The sequence below is a fragment of the Corvus cornix genome, chromosome 3, assembly GCF_000738735.6.
Source record: "Corvus cornix cornix isolate S_Up_H32 chromosome 3, ASM73873v5, whole genome shotgun sequence".
NCBI classification, from domain to species: Eukaryota; Metazoa; Chordata; class Aves; order Passeriformes; family Corvidae; genus Corvus; species Corvus cornix.
Genome location: NC_047056.1, coordinates 54,829,544 through 54,847,187, shown reverse-complemented (window position 1 = coordinate 54,847,187; position 17,644 = coordinate 54,829,544). Strand labels below are relative to the sequence as shown.

Sequence of the window (17,644 nt, the reverse complement as noted above, 5' to 3'; positions counted from 1 at the left end):
CAAGCAGCAGTTCTGTAGAAATGACCTGGTCCCAGGCTGAACATGTGCTGTTGATGTGCTACTTCAAAGGCCAGGCTCTAGAAAAGGGAGTAACAAAGCATCAAATGTAGTTATTTTGCTTCAGTCAGCACTGGTAAGGCCTCAGTGGAAGAGCTTCCCCCACTTGCAGGCACTGCAGCTCAGGTAGGGTCCAAGAAGTGTTCAGTCTGGGCTCAAAGATCTAAGGCACATGGGCCTTCAAGGAAAGATTGAAGTGTTGTTTAGTGTAGAGCAGAGAAAACAAAGTCATCAGAGACACCTTCTTGTAGCAATGGGTGGCTGTGAAGAGTAAAGGATTCAGCTGCCATGTGTGCTGTTGGTAGAGGAAAGCAGTAATAGGTTAGATCTCAGCAAGGATGATTTAGTATAAACATTAGGAAAAAATGTAAGCATCAAGGAAAAGTGGAGCCCTGGAATAGGTGGTATAGGGGGAATTAATGGAATCATCAACCATTCAGATGTTTAAAAATAGGTTAGACAAACATCAGCAGGTATTGTATTGGTCAGGGTGGGCAAAGCGATCTCTCAAATCACCTGCTACCTCTGTTCCTTTAGTGATTTCTATTTATGTGATAATTATAAGAATAATAATTATACATAAAAAAAGTAATTTGTATAGCTCCAGAAAATTTCAGGGTATGTAGCCAAAAATCTAGCATTGGTTCTGGAATTTATTGCATGGCTTTTGTATTTACATTAGATTGAAGAATTATAGTTCTCATCATTTTGCCCATTCAGTACTGCTTGAAATTAATAGGGTCTGATAGCTTTGTGAACGGTCTTTGTGCAATAAATATATGAACATAGTCAAATGTCTGTGGTAGGATATAACGCATTCCTACTCATAAGAAATGTTGGTCTTTAACCTACTCACAGTCCATGGAAAAAGATGGACTTCTTCAGATTACCTAGGGAGTGGGGGAATCACCCTCTGGGGGTACCTTTGCCTCCCCTTCTACATATTCTGCAGCAAATATGTATTGGAGATATATTCTTGGTCTTTCGTATCTTAGTCTGTGATACTAAAAGTTTGATTTTCTCTGGATTTCACAGAGGACTATCTGAAAAAATTGTAATTGGCAGGAAATCAGAATAGATAATGTAGAGGTCAGTTTTGACCGTTGGTTCTGTGAAACCCATTCAATGGGTCATTTATGAAGGTTTTATAGTTGTTATCAATACATAATGAACATGACCAATATGTGTTAGAGATAGTTCTACAACAGACTCATATAGGCCACTTATTAACCTGTTGAATTCTCACTCATTGTCTGTTAATCCTCTAGATTGTTTACTCTGTGTCTTGTGTACGGTGTGTGTTAGAGACAATACAGCACTTTAATCCAGAAAATCTGCTATACAAAATTAATTTTTACAAGGATAACATTTTATTGATGTTTTCAAAGTAGTATGGTACTGGACACTTATTTTTTAAATAATTGTATGTTTAATCCTGAGTAATGTTTTAGGAACCATACAGTATAAGGCTTTTCTCCCTCATAAGCATCGTGTGGCTAACAGAGAGACTGTAAAATTTATCCCAAATCTTTTCTTAATGAAACATTTGCTATTGCATGGCTAAAAAAAAAAGTCTCATTTATAGGGCTTTTTAAAAATTGGAATTCAACTCCAGCAACCAGTGATGACTAGTTATTGTTCCTTTTGTCAACAGGCAAGATGAAGGAAGTTCTGGCAGCTTACCATGTCCCGGGCTCTGCAGAGCTAAGTGAGAAGTGCGCCCATGTTCTAGCACGCATCACATCACATCGATCTTGGGTCTGGAGTGCCAGAAGGATCCCAGCGCTGCGCTCTGAGACGGCTCTGAGCACCTCAGTACCCCGTTTTTGACAGAACCCAGGGATGGCAATATTACACACCAGTATTACCTGTCTGGGGCAGGTTTAATTTTATAAATTAAAACAATAAACTCTATGAGTTTCTAGACCATATTTGTGCTGTTGAGGATGATCTGCTCAGATGAACAGTTTTGCATCCATCGAAGAGACAGGTTCTTCTGCTGGACCAGAAGATGACAGTGGACTGTATATTGTAACTAATACCATTTGTAGAATCTCCTAGTGCAAATAATTGAAGAACAGGTTGCAAGAAAATCCTGTAGGGAGTAAGACATGCTTTGTTTTGATCTACAGATTTTTAAAGAAGTCTTGTTTTTTTAAAGATAACCACTTTTACATAACACTATGTGTGCAGTCTATGTGCAGCTCTTCACTGTGGCTGTCTGTATTCCAGAGATGATGAATTCCTTGTAAGACACTTCAACCTTTTAAAATTTGTGATGAATCCTTAAATTATAAAAGTATAATGACAAACTAGAAGGGAAAACTTCTAGGGTTTTTATTTGACCAGATGTTTCCAATTACTTCCTGTTAGTGTCCTAAAAGGAGAAGGAAAAGGCAGGAAGTAGAAATTAAATACAAAAACCCCCACATTGCATTTCTTTTTTGTGGCATATGCACATATCTAAATGTGTGTTTGATCTAATATCCAAGGAGAGAGAAACAGCTAAAAGTTAGCTGAGGCATCACACGAAGGGTCTGTGTTTTTGGGCTGTATTTGCTAATTTTGTCTCTTGAATAGCTATAGAAAAGAAGGAATATGAATATGCCCCACCATATGTGAAAAGGACATACTTGCCATTCCTTTATTTATTTTTGCTCTTTCAAAAATTAAAGTGTCAGTTATTTGGAATGCTGTAGTCTGTGGTCTCTTTACACTTGTTTAGTGAGATCCTTTCAGCAAAATCATTCCCTTTACAGTGTAACTGCATGGTGACCACAGCTTTGGGCCTGTATAATAAAGATCTAAATTTAAAATTTTTTTTCTCATCATTTTCTCTATTTTTATGCTGTATCTGCAAGTCTTTAATTGGAGTCCTGCTCATTGCTGATCACTGGTTAGAATATTAAGCAAAAAATGTTAGAGAGGAAGGTATTTGCATGGTTGAACGTTGTTCTCCTTTGTATTATTATTTACAACAGATTAGAGGGCAGATACAAAATGTTAGCAAATCAAAAGGGATGCCTAAATTCAATTTGCTTGAGCCCCTGGGACAATAAGGAGATCAGGCTCTTTGCATCCCAGATTTAAGGCCATGTTCAAGTATTTGGCATCTGGTCTCTATTAATTAGTAATCCTGGAAAAGTATTGGAGGAAAAAGCTGCAGAAAAGTTGAGTCTAAGCTGGCTTTGATTTGCTGTGTGTGATATATTGTGCTGAACACACAGCTGTTCTGTACAGCAGAGTTCAAAAGCCAATCAGATTTGTTTTACTTCCTCCTTATTTCCTTCTCCAAAGGAAGAGAAAATTTTAAATTATAAAAATGTTCTTCATGTAACAATTAAGTTTGTGGGAGCAAAAACTGCACATTGCATTTCAAAAATTAATGTGGTCCTGACGAGGCTGCCTTAGCCATGCTGCATTATAGCAGGGGTTAGTCCCACTATGGTTAGCTCATAGCAAATATCTGAACAGAACATGTCTGAAACCTTTTAGTTGGGTATCATTATTGTCCTGCATCTTATGTAGTCGCATATGGATGGCAGAGTGCTCGCTGCTGTGACACCTGTACCAGTGCATTTAGACACAAATAGGGGCAGACACCAGTGTCTCAGTGCAGTTTCCTGATCAATTTCAGCTAACCTAAGGCTGAGCTCCTGCTCACCTTCTGTCCTGCTCACACCTTCCCACGACTTCCATCAAGAGCTGCACACCTAAGGCTTCCTGGTCTGACTGAAAACATCCTTGTGTAAGAGTTTCGCTCATGTGCCAGCTCTGACACCAGGGAGATGGTGGGAAGGAAAACCTTTTTATGGGTGGTTTAGTTTTAGGTTGGCTTACACTGATAGAGGACCCATGTTCTCAGGTGCTTCTGTGATTTAACTAATCTTGTTACCTAAACTTTTTGTTTCAGCACGTTGCTTCACTATGGCCGAGGTGTTCTTTAATTCAGTAACACCACAAAGTAAAGCACTGGAAATTAACTAAATCCTTAGAAAATAATACTAATGGCATCTTTAAAACTACTTGCACAGTGGCAGTATTTGAGGTACCAGAAAAACACAATTCCACAAAAGTAGTATATTCCTGCCATTCAAATTACTCTGAATATCAAAACTTTTTCAGAAAGAGAGAAGCGAAAGCTGTGGGCCATAACAGTACCAGGGCAGCCAAAGCCTGCTGTGCTAGCAGACCCTTAGCTATTAATGAGGTTTATGCTCAGTATGTGGGCAGCTGGACCCACCAGAACTGTACATTCTTCAGCTTGACCATGGCACCATTTGAATATGAATGGCAAGAATGAATTGCCCCAAGAGCAGGGCCTTATTTTGAAGAAATGGCTTTTTGTCTGTGTCAGAGGCTGCTGAAGTCTGACCATCCTGTTGGGTGAACTTTTCTGATGAGAAGTGTGACTGTTGCCCATCTGTTGAAGGAGTGATTAAAAAACAAAACACAACAAAACAGGCAAACCTCTTGGCCCTGCAGTAAGGGCAAGAGTTGAAGCTTTTTGTTCTTTAGATGAATCCCCCTTTGAGGTGCCTCACCGTGCTTTCCCTTGGCATCTGGACAAGCCCTTCTTTGTGAAAGGACATGAATATGGAGAGACCTGCAGTGCACCCGTCTCTTCAGTCTGCTTCAAAGGAAAGTTTCAAAAGTCATTATTTTCTGGCAACTTTAAACATCTGAATGGGAGCAGTGCTGGCTCTACAAACAGTATGAGCTGACTTTGATGACTTGGAGCAATTCAGTATTTGCTCAACTAGAACAAATACTAAATGTGGTCTGTGCAGCTTAGCAGGCAAGGGTGTTGGTTTTGCTGACTGAATGTAATGTGTGAATATGGATTTCACATTCAAATAAGATGGTCTTAAGTAATTTCCTTAGCAGACAATAATCCATTCCGAGAATAAGAACATCTGTTCAGGGCCCAGACTGGAAATAAATTGTAGGTTTAGAGACAGATCTTTTGTCCAACATTGTTTGGGCACTAGACATGTAAGAAACAGTTGACTCCAGGTCACAGCTGGGATTTCGATGACAAAGTATGAGCATGTCTCTGCTACAGCTGAGCACACCAAATCTTACCTGTGACTGCAGTTCTGTTCCTGCTGCTAGTCTGCACTGCTGGGATAGCACAGGCTTTTACGAACATCAGCTTGCTTTAGATTGCTTTCAGTTACATTCCCTTGGGTTTGAACTATGTGTGTGTGTATATGCTGCTTTTGATTCATCCTATACATACACAGAAAACCCCACCAGTAGTCATCAAATGGTTATATTTGTTGGCTATTATTCAAAAAAGCCCAAGTTTTTTAGAAACTATGATCATATTTCATAAGCAATTATGTACCTTACTTTTAAAATTCTCTGTTGCAACCTTCATCTAGGAATCTACGTTTAGCTTGGATAGTGGGAGAAAGTTCTTTACTGTGAGGGAGGTGAGGCACTGGAATAGGTTGCCCAGAGAGGTTGTGTGTGTCCCATCCCTGGAAGTAGTCAAGGCCAGGTTGGATGGAGGTCTGAGCAACCTGGTTCAGTGAAGTTTCCTTGCCTGTGACAGGGGATTTGAACTAGATGATCTTTAAGATCCCTTCCAACCCAGGCCATTCTATGATTCTGTGAAATCTTGTCAAATATTATCTAAGGGAGTCTCACAGAAGTTTGCAGGCAGTGTATCATTTATTCTAATGTGTAAGTAGATAAACCAACTCACCAGAGAGCTAAGTAACTTCATGGATATTTCACAAGAAGTTGCTTCACTGCAATCAACAATAAACAAAACTAATGGTCATGTAAGGAAGCCAACATCTTAAGAAGTTATCACATGATTTTTGTTACTCCCTGTTGTGCTTGCCTTCTATGTGAAGAGAGCTCTTCTGTCAGCAGCTTCACTTCACCTCAGCTGCTCTGAGAGTTCTGCACCCATCCCCTCTACATCTTGCAAGAAACAATTATGTTGTATTACTCTATATGATAACCTCAACTGCCCTCCAGGACTCGCTGTGAAGAGCCAGATCTTATCACTGTTTTGTTAAACTCCATGCCAGAGCTGGAAGTTCCCCTTTCCACCAAGGCTCCCTATTGCCAGCACAAAGCTTTAAAATGTTTTCTACCTATGTGTTACTAGAAAAAAACAGAAAAATGTTTGATCAACTTCAAAAGAAAAACCAGTGTGATAAAAGTTGCCACCTTCCAACTCAGAGGGAAACAGGTCAAAGAGTTCAATGAAATGTTCCTGAATGTAGAAGCAGGACGCAGTGCTTGCAGAGGGCTGTGGGAGCTGTGCCCTGCTTGACCTGCCTGCAGGGACCTGCTGCCAGAGCTACTGTGAGGCAAAAAGCACTGTCCTCCCATGGCCCCACAAAGCACATTTTGTGGCAGATGAGCTTTGGCAGGAGAAGGAAAGCTTTTCCTAGCTCATTGTTACTCCTGGTGACAGCACAGCCATCACAGCGATAGCAGACACTGAATGGGAACTGGACTGAAGCTGTCTGTATTGGCAATTTGCTGCATTTTCAAAGCAATAATTAATTACTGTACTGAGTTCCCAGGGCGTGTGGTGAATTCTCTATCAGTGGGAATACTTAAGTCAAGCTTTGTGACCATTCAAAGGGTGGTGAATCCTGGTGCAGGCAGAAGGGATGTGCTTGATGTGGGGACTTGTTGCTGACATGTGCTCTTTGGAGGATCAGGAGGACCTCAAAGCTGGTGATCAGAATGACCTTGAGCTCTCTGTTATCTAATCCCAGACTCCTTTCACAGCCACCACTCTCTTTTGATGCCAATATTCACTTTGCCTTCAGACTAGAGAGTTTGTGCTCTGTCTCCATAGGGAGCTGGCAGTGCGGGTCTGTAACCATCAGCGGGTATCAGAAAGACAGCAATTTCAGTTGTACCTTGTAAAAGTCAGCCAAATAATGAAGTTTTTATTAAAATCCCAACTGTGTAAGTTCAGACTGAACAACAAAAAAAAATCCTTACTCTTACTTAGGCACAAAGTGTCCTATTAAATCCATTTTGAACTGGAAAATCAGTAACTAGATATTCAAAATTGCTGAAACCTATTGCCTTCAGTAAAATTCTGGAAGCTAGCCAAAACCAGGAGAGTGTTTACTTCTTTGTGTGCAAGAAGTTTTGTTTTGAAAAATGGGCAAAATTATATGTCATATCCAGATCAGATTCCTACCACAGAAGTGCTATAAAATATGTTTGTTAGTCTTGCTTTTTGCTGCAACACTGAAGTGTCCTGTGCGATACAGATTTGGACAGTTTCAGGAATTCTTTCCCCTGAGCCTTGTATTTAGCAGATTTTGTCAGGTGGATTTCTTATCAAAAGCCCTCATGAGGCCCAGGTTCTGCTGTTCAGTTTATTTTGGTTTTGTTTCTATTGTTTGTCAACAGAAGAGCTGCAAAATAAACATCAGAATGTAAAAGTGAGTCCAGGTAAGCTAAGGCAGAGCTGCATGCTTTCCAGCTGGGAGACCCTGTCTGATGTTACACACCCCCTCCCACTCCCCAGCAGTGGGTATATTAAGCAACTCATAAGTGCTGTTCTGAAGTTTGTGTGTTGAAAGCCCTGCTTGGTTCTCCATGTGAGATGCTGACGGGAGGTGCAAATACCTTGGCTTTCTTTAGCTTGGGTAAGAACTGAAGCACTAGCAGACCTGGGGAATAGGCCTTCTGAAGAAGTCAAGCCACGAGTTGGCAGAGATGGGACCTGTCATGTTTGTTTCCTGAAATCACTCCTTTCCACAGCAGGGGAAGCAGGAATGGCCTCTAGTGTAAGTAAAACCGTCCCTGCAGAGTTTGAACAATTACTGTCATCTCCATCTGGAAGACACTCAAAGGAATCTTTTCTGTTGTTGTTGGGGGTTTTTTATTCTTTTTTGGAGTGCATATTGTGTACATCGGCCAATTCTTTTTCCATGGGCATTCTCGCAGCCTCCCTGAGTTTACCACAGTGACACAGTAAGAGAAAGGCTTGTTAGCATAGCTTCGAAATTGTTGTCATCTCTTCACTCACTAATGCAGCTTAACTTCACATAACTGATTTCAAGTGCTGTAACAGTAAGAAAAACATGACATTTACTTAGCTGTTAATGTAATGTCCAAAGAGAATGCTATTCATTCCTATTCCAGCTCCGCTTCTCAGACAGTTTTACAGTCAAGTTCTGCAGGGAATACCAGAGCAGTGATTCATCGTTAAGGGCAGCCCATCCTCCCATCTCCAGGCCAGAACATTGGATTTCCCAAATGCGACAGTTTATAAAATACAGTCAGTGACAAGACTCCATTTTCTGTGCTGTCAGTATTCCATGTATGTTTTTAAGGATTTCGAACCCAGAGATGGTGATTATTTTTTTTCTCTTTATTCATAGGCATAAATTCAGGAGCTCCAGAAGCACTAAACAACATATATTAGGTGATAAATCAAAGCAGTCTTTGAAATCAATAGGAGAACCTGTACATAGCAAATTAGTTCTGTAATGAATTACATTCCAGGCCCTGGGCCCTTCTTGTGTGTAATCACTGCATTATCTCCTCCTGTAATAGTACAGAGTATGTGCCTGCACTGATTTGTAGGATATACTTGTGCTAAGAATTACACACTGGGTTCCTGTAGTTCAATTGCCTCTTGGAGTTCATTGCAAAGCTTGCACAAACTGCAGTGGGACAATGGCTCAGGATGATAAATATGTATCAGTGCACAGCAGAGACACAAACTGCTATGCAGAAAATCACGGATATTTGCCACATATGGAAACTCTCATCTCATCATGATGACGTCCCTATGTAACTGAATTTGCTGTAAGCGAGTGTAAACAGAAACTCGAGGGAGAAAACAGTGTCCTGGACGATGAAGATATCCATGTCCTGTGAGTGTGTACAGTCACACAGCAGGTTCTTTCCCTAGTTAAGTTAATGGGAATCAATTCGTCCTAAATATGCAAGGCTATCAACAACTGAACCCAAAAGACACAAGAAGCAAACACAGAGATACAGAAGGGCACAATTCATTTTTCTGCAATAATTGTTTTTTCTAATCTTTCTGTATCCCAAAATGAAAATTCAGTTGTCACCTTAAATAAGTTTCCAGCAGTTACAGGGGCACACCAGGCTTTGAGACAAAACAAAAGCTCTCTTGCCCCTAAGATTCGTGGTCTTTACTCAAGAACAATAAAAAATAATAGAAACACGTGGAGGTCATTTGAAAGATGAAGCCTCTTCAGCAGCGGTAGCACTTCAGATGATGAATGCTGCCATTTGAGTTTGGAAAGGCAACTTCAAAGTCAATGACATGTTTACCTGGCTTGGTGCCCTGAAGGTCTTTCCTCCCATCCTTGCTGTGTTTCTGTGCACAGGAAAGGTAAAACCATGCTCTGAGTCATGGCAATGCTATGAAGTCAATGACCAGTTCTGCTTCATTAAAGCTATAATGAGTGTTGCTGGCCCTGGAAGTGTTGGTCAGTGCTTTGTGGCAAAGCTGTGTAGGTTCTTCTGGGGCAGTTGGCCACAGCAGAGCCAGTGTGAATATGTGGCCACCTCTGGTCTTTCGATGCACACTCCTAGCAAAGCGCTGCCATGTTCCAGGGTAAATCAAAGAGGAACCTCTGAGGTCAGAGCTCCAGCAAGCACAGAAAAGCATTCTGATGTAGTCAGTAGCTGTCTACTGACTTGCTGCAGTGGGGAAGTGTGGGTTATATAACTTCCAAATGCAGATGAAAAGGTCTTGTAATAAATTTTAACTTCAGTCTTAGGCTTTTCAGATTATTATGCTATATATAAAATACAGATTCTTTGCTGTTCTCTTTACTACCACGTATTCCAGTCAGCCTAACTCTTCATTCTTGTTCCTAAAAAGTCCAGGTTGTTAGGAACCATTTCATATTTGTTTCGGATCATCTTTTTAGGTGCCATACATGCTTAGAGTGTACTTTTCACTGGCATTTTTCTATGTTCTTATGGATGAGGACTGCCATTTGGATGAGTTTAAAAGCAGTTCTCTGCCACGTTTTGCACTTTGTTTTTACAAGGTTTTTCTAGGGCAGTTCGTGCCCATCCTGCTCAGGGGCAGGATGGTGCAGCTTCCCTTCCTTTCTGAGCTCCAGCACTCGCTACCCTTCCCGCTGAGATCCGTGGGCCGTGGTGGCAGGTATCCCTGCTGGGCCAGGAGCAGACAGTCTGTGCCCATGGATTTGCCAAAAGTTAAACAGCTGAAGCAGAGCCTGGGATCTGGGTTGTTGCCACTATGGACTCCAGACGGGAGTGATCTGTGGCAGCATTCCCGGGTCTCTGAATGAAGGTGAAGGAAGCCAATTAGAAGCTAAATGAAATTATATATTGAGTCGAAGTTCAGACAAGACAGAGTAACTGATTGCATTCATTGGGAGACCTCTCAAAAGAGCTCTTACTCCAAAGTAAGGGCTGTTTGCCCAAGCATATTTTCCTTCTAGCTGATGCAAATCTACCACTTTTTTTCCCTTTCTTCTTCCCTTTTTTATTTCTTTTTTTTTCTTTTTTTTTTTTTTTTTTCCCTGTGCAATGGCACTATTAAATCTTTTCATACTTTCGGAATCAAAGGGACTTTAGATTTTTTGGTTTCCCTTTACTTTTTCCTGGATCACTTTTTTTGGGTTTAGTTTGGTTGGTTTTTTGGTTTGATTTTGTTGTTGTTGTTGTTGTTGTTTTGTGGGGGTTTTTGGTTTTGGTTTTTTTTTTTTTTTTGGTTTGGTTTTTTGGGGTTTTTTGGGGTTTGTTTTGTTTTTTGTTTTTGGTTTTTTTTTTTTGTCAGGGTGTCTGCAGGTGCCCAGCGCCGCTGGCACGCGGGCGGTTGTCCCGGGTCACGGCCGTGCCGGAGCGTCCGAGGCTCCGGCGGGAGCGGGCGGGAGCGATCCCGGCGGCAGCGGGCGCCTGCTCTTCCCCGCGGCGGCCACGGGAGGGCGGCCCTGGCCAGCCCGCGCAGCCCGCGCAGCCGCGGGACGTTGGGGTTGTTCCCGGCCGTTCCTGTCTGTCCCGTTTCAGACTATTCAAATAACTCAAAGAAAAGGGGAAAATATAACCTGGGGAGGCGAGGGGTGTGGGGGGAAAGAGGGTTTTCGAACAGCTTTTGTGCTTCCGAGGCGGGCTCATGGCTTTCATGCTCCAGTCCCATCACACCTTTCCCCTGTTACTTGAGGAAGCCTCTCATGCAGCCACGTGGAGGGGAAAAAAAAATATTGAAGAAATAGACAGAAAAATGTCATTTTGAATCTGGCTCTGTATTTTACAGCCCGTTCTGTCATTACTTCCAGGGGAAGTGACTTACTCTCCTGCAATTACCATTAGCAGTTTTATTGCAGAAATTTTCTACATTCCTCAGGATTCCACTGCAGCTGAGCCCATCCGCAGGCTGCCCAGCGAAAAGCAAACACCCGCACATGTCTCTGTGCTCCAAAGCTGGACCTGGGGATTAGCAGCTAGCTAAGAGATTAGCTTTTATGCCTGGGCACTGGGGTGTTCACAGCCCTTGCTACTTGAACCAGCCTGTGCGGCTGGCCGTGGAGGAATGGCTCAATGCAGAGGCCAAGACAAAAAGCAGGTAAACACAGCAATACCTGGGAGCCCTGTCTTAGCTGACTTCAAGCTCTGTCTCTACCCTAGCACACAAACCCCACATGGGAGCTTCCTGGTGTGAGCAGAGTGACAAAGGTGCTTTCCCGCAGGATGGCTTAGCCCAAGCACAGCTGTGCATGAACTCCCTGCTACTGCTTCTGTTGTCTTTGAGCTGCTGGTCAGAGCTGGCTTAGCCTCATGCTGTGTGGATGTAGCTTGACAGATGAGCCGATTTTGACTAGTTCTTCACATGTCAAGAAACCAAAATATTTCTTGAAATGGCCAATAAAGAGTTGAAATGACCTTTGAGGCATCTGGTAAAGGAAGACTGAGAGGAGATGTGAAGCCAAATCTTTCACCCATCATCAGCTCTCTGAGATGCCACAATACTTAACAGTTGCAGAGTATGCAAGCATTTATGGGGCATTTGAGAATGAGCAAAGATGTTTCCTGAAAGCAGGGGCTATGGATGTCTATAGAGAACTTTTATTGTCACCTTGCTGTCTGTGTGAAGAGTGGGAGCCAGAGAACTGAGAGGGGAGTTACTCAGCTGTTCACAATGGAAAAGAGAAAAGGAACTTGCCCAAAAGAGAAACTTCATTTTATCTTCATACAGCCCAGGGACCTTCACTGTTGGAGAAGTAGAAGTGAGTGTGCATATTCAAACTGGGCAAGCTGTAATGTGAGCAGTGAAAGTGCTGCAGTCAGGCAGAGACTGAGGAATGTAGGTCCCTGGCACACTGGTTAGAAACTGCTTTCAGGCAAGGTTCAGTCCAAAGACGGATTGAAATAGCAGACCATCCAATTTGATTGTAGCAGATGAGGAAGACACAGAAAAGCGGATGAGGAGATCTAGTATAAATCAGCCAGAACAGAAGGAAATACTGAGACCTCTTCTGTCAGGTGGGGTGTTTCAGACAGAAAGCATTAAACCTGAAACACAGAAGCATTGGGCTGCTGAAGCTAAAGCAGCTAAGGGTAGGCTAAACCGCTAGCAGAAATGCCTATTTGGAGCAGGGGTGGCAGCCAGGGTAGTAATACTCATTCTCTTGGGCAAATTTGTATTTTCTTCCATTTAATCAGTGGTTCTGTCTGCTTTGCTGTATGTTCCTCAGCTGCTGTAGCTCTCACTTTCCACGCTGGGAAGCCAGGGACAGGCTAAGCAGCAAGAAAGGCAGTGGTCTCCTTCATGCTTTAGCAAAACCAAGACCTTTCCCCTTCTTGTGTTCCTCTCTGCCCTCTTCAACACACTTCTTCTCTTTCCACCCTTTTGTACCATCTTCTGTCATGCTCCTGCACCTCCATCTTTATACCAAATCACCACATTTAAAGTATTTTGAATTTAAATTGGCCTTCCTCTCTCTCCAGAAACAACTTTTCTCTGTGCCTTCATTTATGAGTCTGTAGGTCAGCTCCAAGGAGAACTCACAAGAGTGAACCCTTTGGTTGCTTCATGTGGCTCTTGTACAACCAGATAGGTTTCAGTATACACGTGTGTTGTGCTTAGGGTAAAGAACCATCTCTTTCATCAGTGAAAACACAGGCTGGCTCCATGGCTTTTATTGCATGTCATAGGAGAGGGATGGCTGTGAGCACGTAGGCAGGATGGCAGGTTCAGTGGATTTTCAGCTGTGAAAATATATCAGCTGTCTCCCCCAGACCCAGAAAGATTGAGTGCAGCCACAGACCAAGTTCTCTTCATGTGAGTGAAACCCCTCGAGCTCCCCAGGGCTCAGCCTTCCAGTGCAGGAGCACTGTAGGCGTAGGGATCTCCTTTACCCAACCCACATCTATTTTTGCAGTCCCACTGCTGGTCTGCCTCCAGTGGCACCAGCACAGCTGTGCTTTACCAAGCCCCACATGGACCTTTTCTAAATGTTGCCAGAGGGTGCCTGTGGCCACCTTTCCAGCAAAAGGAGAGGGTTACATGCGTCATTAACAGGCCATGTTTACACAGAAAAACCAAAACTCCTCACAGAATGTGACGTATGCACACAGGGAGGCCAGTTGCCTTTTCTGAAAACACAGTGACACACTTGAAGGCTGCCAGGTTCTGCAGCTCTTACATGGTGTGCAGATGGTGAATTTTTTCAACAGATTGAGAAGCTTTGGGGAAAAATTAAAAAGAAAAAGAAACAAGAATTAGGAATTACAAAAGCCAAACACAAATCCTCTGACAATTGTCGATGCTTGGAGTTACAACACATGCAAAGGATGGCAAAACCACTGTCAGTGAATCACCACAGAATGCGTCGAATTGACTAATTCCTCGGGAGTGGGAGTCGTGACATGACTCATTCCCAACCTGGAGACCAAAGGGAGGTTTTGAAGGAAAAATGTTGGATAAAGCAGGTTCTCTGCAAAAGAATGAGGACAATTTTAACTCCAGCCTTTGATACAATTTTATTAATGCTCTGTGATGTGATTGTAAAACAAGGCCATCCCTGTTTGGTAACATCAGGCACTCATCTTTAGTGGAGCACGTTGGCTGCATGTGGGCTGGACAATGCTGAGCAATTTCATTTCTTTCACTGACAAGTGCTGCCTAATGTTTTGATATGTTTTTTTGATGTAGTCTTGAGACCGCTGTGCCTACTCTGCAGGCAGGGTCCTAAAGAAGCAAGGTGCTGTGAAAATACTACTCAAAAGACACCATCCTTCTTTTTCAGTGGGGATTTATCAAGCCTTGCATCTGATTCACATGGGAAAAGAAATTTTGATTGTATGAGTCACTTCAGTCTTTGGATACTTAAAATGTACGGTGTGATCTGATGCATGACTAACATGTTTGTGTATTTAAGAGTCTGTGGATTCCAATGGAAGTTACAGAGCCATATCTAGAAAAAAAGACACTTCTGAGCATAGTGGTTCATTACTTTTCATCTATACATAATCAGCTGCTGTTTCATAGAGCTAAAAATATTCCTCAATGTTTTGTGTGTTTTAGGACTGTACTTCAAAAGTCCCCTGCATCAAGTCTTTGCTTAAACATCCCACTCATCTACCATTAACCATCTCATTGTGTTTCGTTTCAGTTCATTTGCAAAGCCTGTGCACTATCTAATTAACACAAATTTTGTTGCTTGCTGCAAGCTTCCCTTCTCCAAGCTGTCACTCCCAAATAGGTTCATGAGAAATTTCAGCCTCCCTTTGTTAATTGCATTTGCAAAGTGACCTTTATTCTCTCTGGATACCTTCATTATTCACAGGTAGTTACTGAGTAACCTGTAGGAATGCTGCAGGCGTGTCATCTCTTATTAAGAGTTGTGCTCCCTGGCTATTCAGTGTTGGTGTTGTGGGACTGAGGGCCTGATCCATCTGGTATTGGCTCAACCCTCCATTTGGAAAGGATGTTCATGAACCAAACTTAGTGAAACTTTTTAATTAACAGGGATTTTCTAATGACAAATTGAGCTTGATATAGCAAGAAAAAAATGTAGAGAAAAGTCAGGATATTTGTCATTCTCTTTAACCAACACTTTGCATGTAATATTTCAAACAAAATAATTAGTTGCATTTTAAATTAATACAACCATGAAAATTAATATTAAATAATTTTTATTCATCCTAGTTGTGGATTTCTTGGTGAGGATTCATTCTAAGAACTGCTCACGGCGAACTTAGTGAAACTTTGTGAATAGTTTCATTTATAACCAGCAGCACTCTGAAACACATTGCTATTGAATTTTCTCATTCTTTGAATCAGTGTTTATAATAGAATCATAAAATGGTTTGGATTGGGAGCAATCTTAAAGATGATCTAGTTCCAAACTCTCTGCCATGAGCAGGGACAATTTTCACTAGACCCATCCAATCTGACCTGAAACACTTCCAGGGATGGAGCATCCACAGCTTCTCTGGGCAACCTGTTCCAGAGCCTCACCATTCTCACAGAGAAAAATATCTTTCTAATATTTAATTTAACCTATTCTTTTCCACTTTGAAGCCATTCCCCCTTGTCCCATCACTACATGCCTTTGTAAATAGTCTCTCTCTACCTTTCTTATAGACTCCCTTCAGGTACTGGAAGGCCACAATTAGGTTACTCCAAAGCCTTCTCTTCTCCATAACTACTTAAGATTTACTTTACACACATACATTTTTCAGCTCTCTCATGAGAATCCTGTTGACCTATCTCCTTTCCTTTCCTGCTTTTGGCTGTGTTTTGCACAGGCAGTACCATGATATTTGAACACCCATCACATTACTCTGGAACCACACTGTAATGAAGTATGTAAGCAGAAGGGACCAAAAATTAATTTTAAGCTCAGGGTCCAAGCCCATCTCAGTTGCAATAGGTAACATTATCTTTGTTTCATCCTTCTGCTGTTAGTACTGAGCAGAATTGTCACAGCATGAAGGAGCCAGGACAACCAAAAATACCTTCTGAGTCTCTCTCAGGTCAAATATAGTGTCACCCCAGTCCTGTGCTGAATTTAAAGCAGTTCCAGTAGTGATGCCAGACAGTGACTCCAGTACCTATTCCTGCACCTAACAGAGAAATGACATAACACAGGAAGAAAAAGAAACTTTGAACCTGTCTGCCCCAAGACAGTAGGACCAGAAAGCATTTTCAATGATCCCACCACTGACTTTAGGCACAAAGGAAAGGAACGAGGCCTCTCTGTCAAGTTTGCAGTACTATGTCCAAGTGTTCTCAGCCAATGACAACCCCTTTAGGTGGTCAGCATGAACCCATCAGTGGGAGGATTTGACAGCCACTATCACTTGAGCCAGTTAAAAACTTTTGCTTCCCTCCCTGGAAGAGTTTCAGGCCAGTTTGGATGAGGCTTTGAGCAACCAGCTCTAGTGAAAGGTGTCCCTGCCCATGGCGGGGCAGTTGGAACTAGATGGTCTTTAAGGTCACTTCCAACTGTGGTTCTATGATCTGTGTGCCTTTAAACAAGAACAAAGGCCAAATGCACGTAACAAAGGAGACACAGAGCCCATCCTCTTCTGAAAATGCATGTGCTATGAACAATGACCTCTGTGTCAGCCCACAGCACTGTCCTGGCACTAAACTCCCCATGGTAACATTACAAAACACCTGTTCCTTTCATATTTTATTTGCCATGCTATTATAATCATTGCTCCACAGAACAGCAGAGGAACATTGCCCTTCCTTTCCCAGAAACTGTACAGATCTGTACACTTGTGTTGCAACTGCACCACTCATTATTTGCCTGCTCAGCAGTGTTACAAATGCCAGGTGTATTGCAGTATTTTTCACTTTCAAAGCAGTGCATTTATCAAACACTGTTTTGGGATTACTCTGTTTCCCTACAATAGGTGACATTTATGCTGCTTGCTACATGTGACATTACCTTGGCTTTTGCTGGCAGCTGCCTGGTGCCATTCCTTGCAATGCCACTGATCCCTGCAGCAGGCATGGGAGGATTGACAATGGCTGCAGACTTTTCAGGGGTCAGGCTCTGATGTCCAGCTGCTGAACTGCTGAAGGGGAAGATGTGTTGATATAGAAACAGTGCAGGCAGTGTTGCATTTCTGAGGAGCTGCTAAGTGCTTAGTCCTTTGGGAGCCAGCTGTGGAGCTGTGGTCTGCAGGGCCTGGCATACGGTAGACACTGAACAGGGATAGGTTTACTCCATACTAATAATATCTGTTTACCCCTGGTAAAAAGTTCCAGCAGATTTTTGTTTCCTTTTTATTTTGTTGCAAATGTATTTTGGGAAAGCAAATTTATTCATGTGTCCGTGCTCTGGCTTTATTTGGCAACTTGAGTGGAGATTTTCATTTTGCTTAAGCTGCCCCCACCTCCTACACTGTTTGAACTAAATGGACAAAAAAACGGGAGATGTGTGTGTTGGGAAAAGAGTAGAGAAATTGTGTCTGGTTTGATAAGGTGACAAAGCCTGTCTGAGGCGAAGGGAATCTCTTGCTGTTGTGCCAGTGCTGCTGGGAAGTTGCAATAGCATTTGATATTGAGAAGACTTGTGTGCAATTTTGAGTTAGCACTCAGTGGCAACAGGGGCTT

General features: G+C 42.3%; 1 protein-coding gene across 2 annotated transcripts in view; it reads left to right on the top strand.

Annotated features, from left to right (window-relative positions):
* Positions 1-17,644, top strand: part of SCAF8 (SR-related CTD associated factor 8) — a 153,882-nt gene that overhangs the window by 87,653 nt on the left and 48,585 nt on the right. Inside the window, exon 21 of one of the 2 annotated variants that reach the window (XM_039568857.1) lies at positions 1,712-2,876. The exons of the other annotated variant lie outside the window; for it this stretch is intronic. The gene's annotated coding sequence lies outside the window, so the exon portion shown is untranslated. Of the gene's footprint in view, positions 1-1,711; positions 2,877-17,644 lie in introns of those variants that run through there. 2 annotated transcript variants of the gene reach the window in all.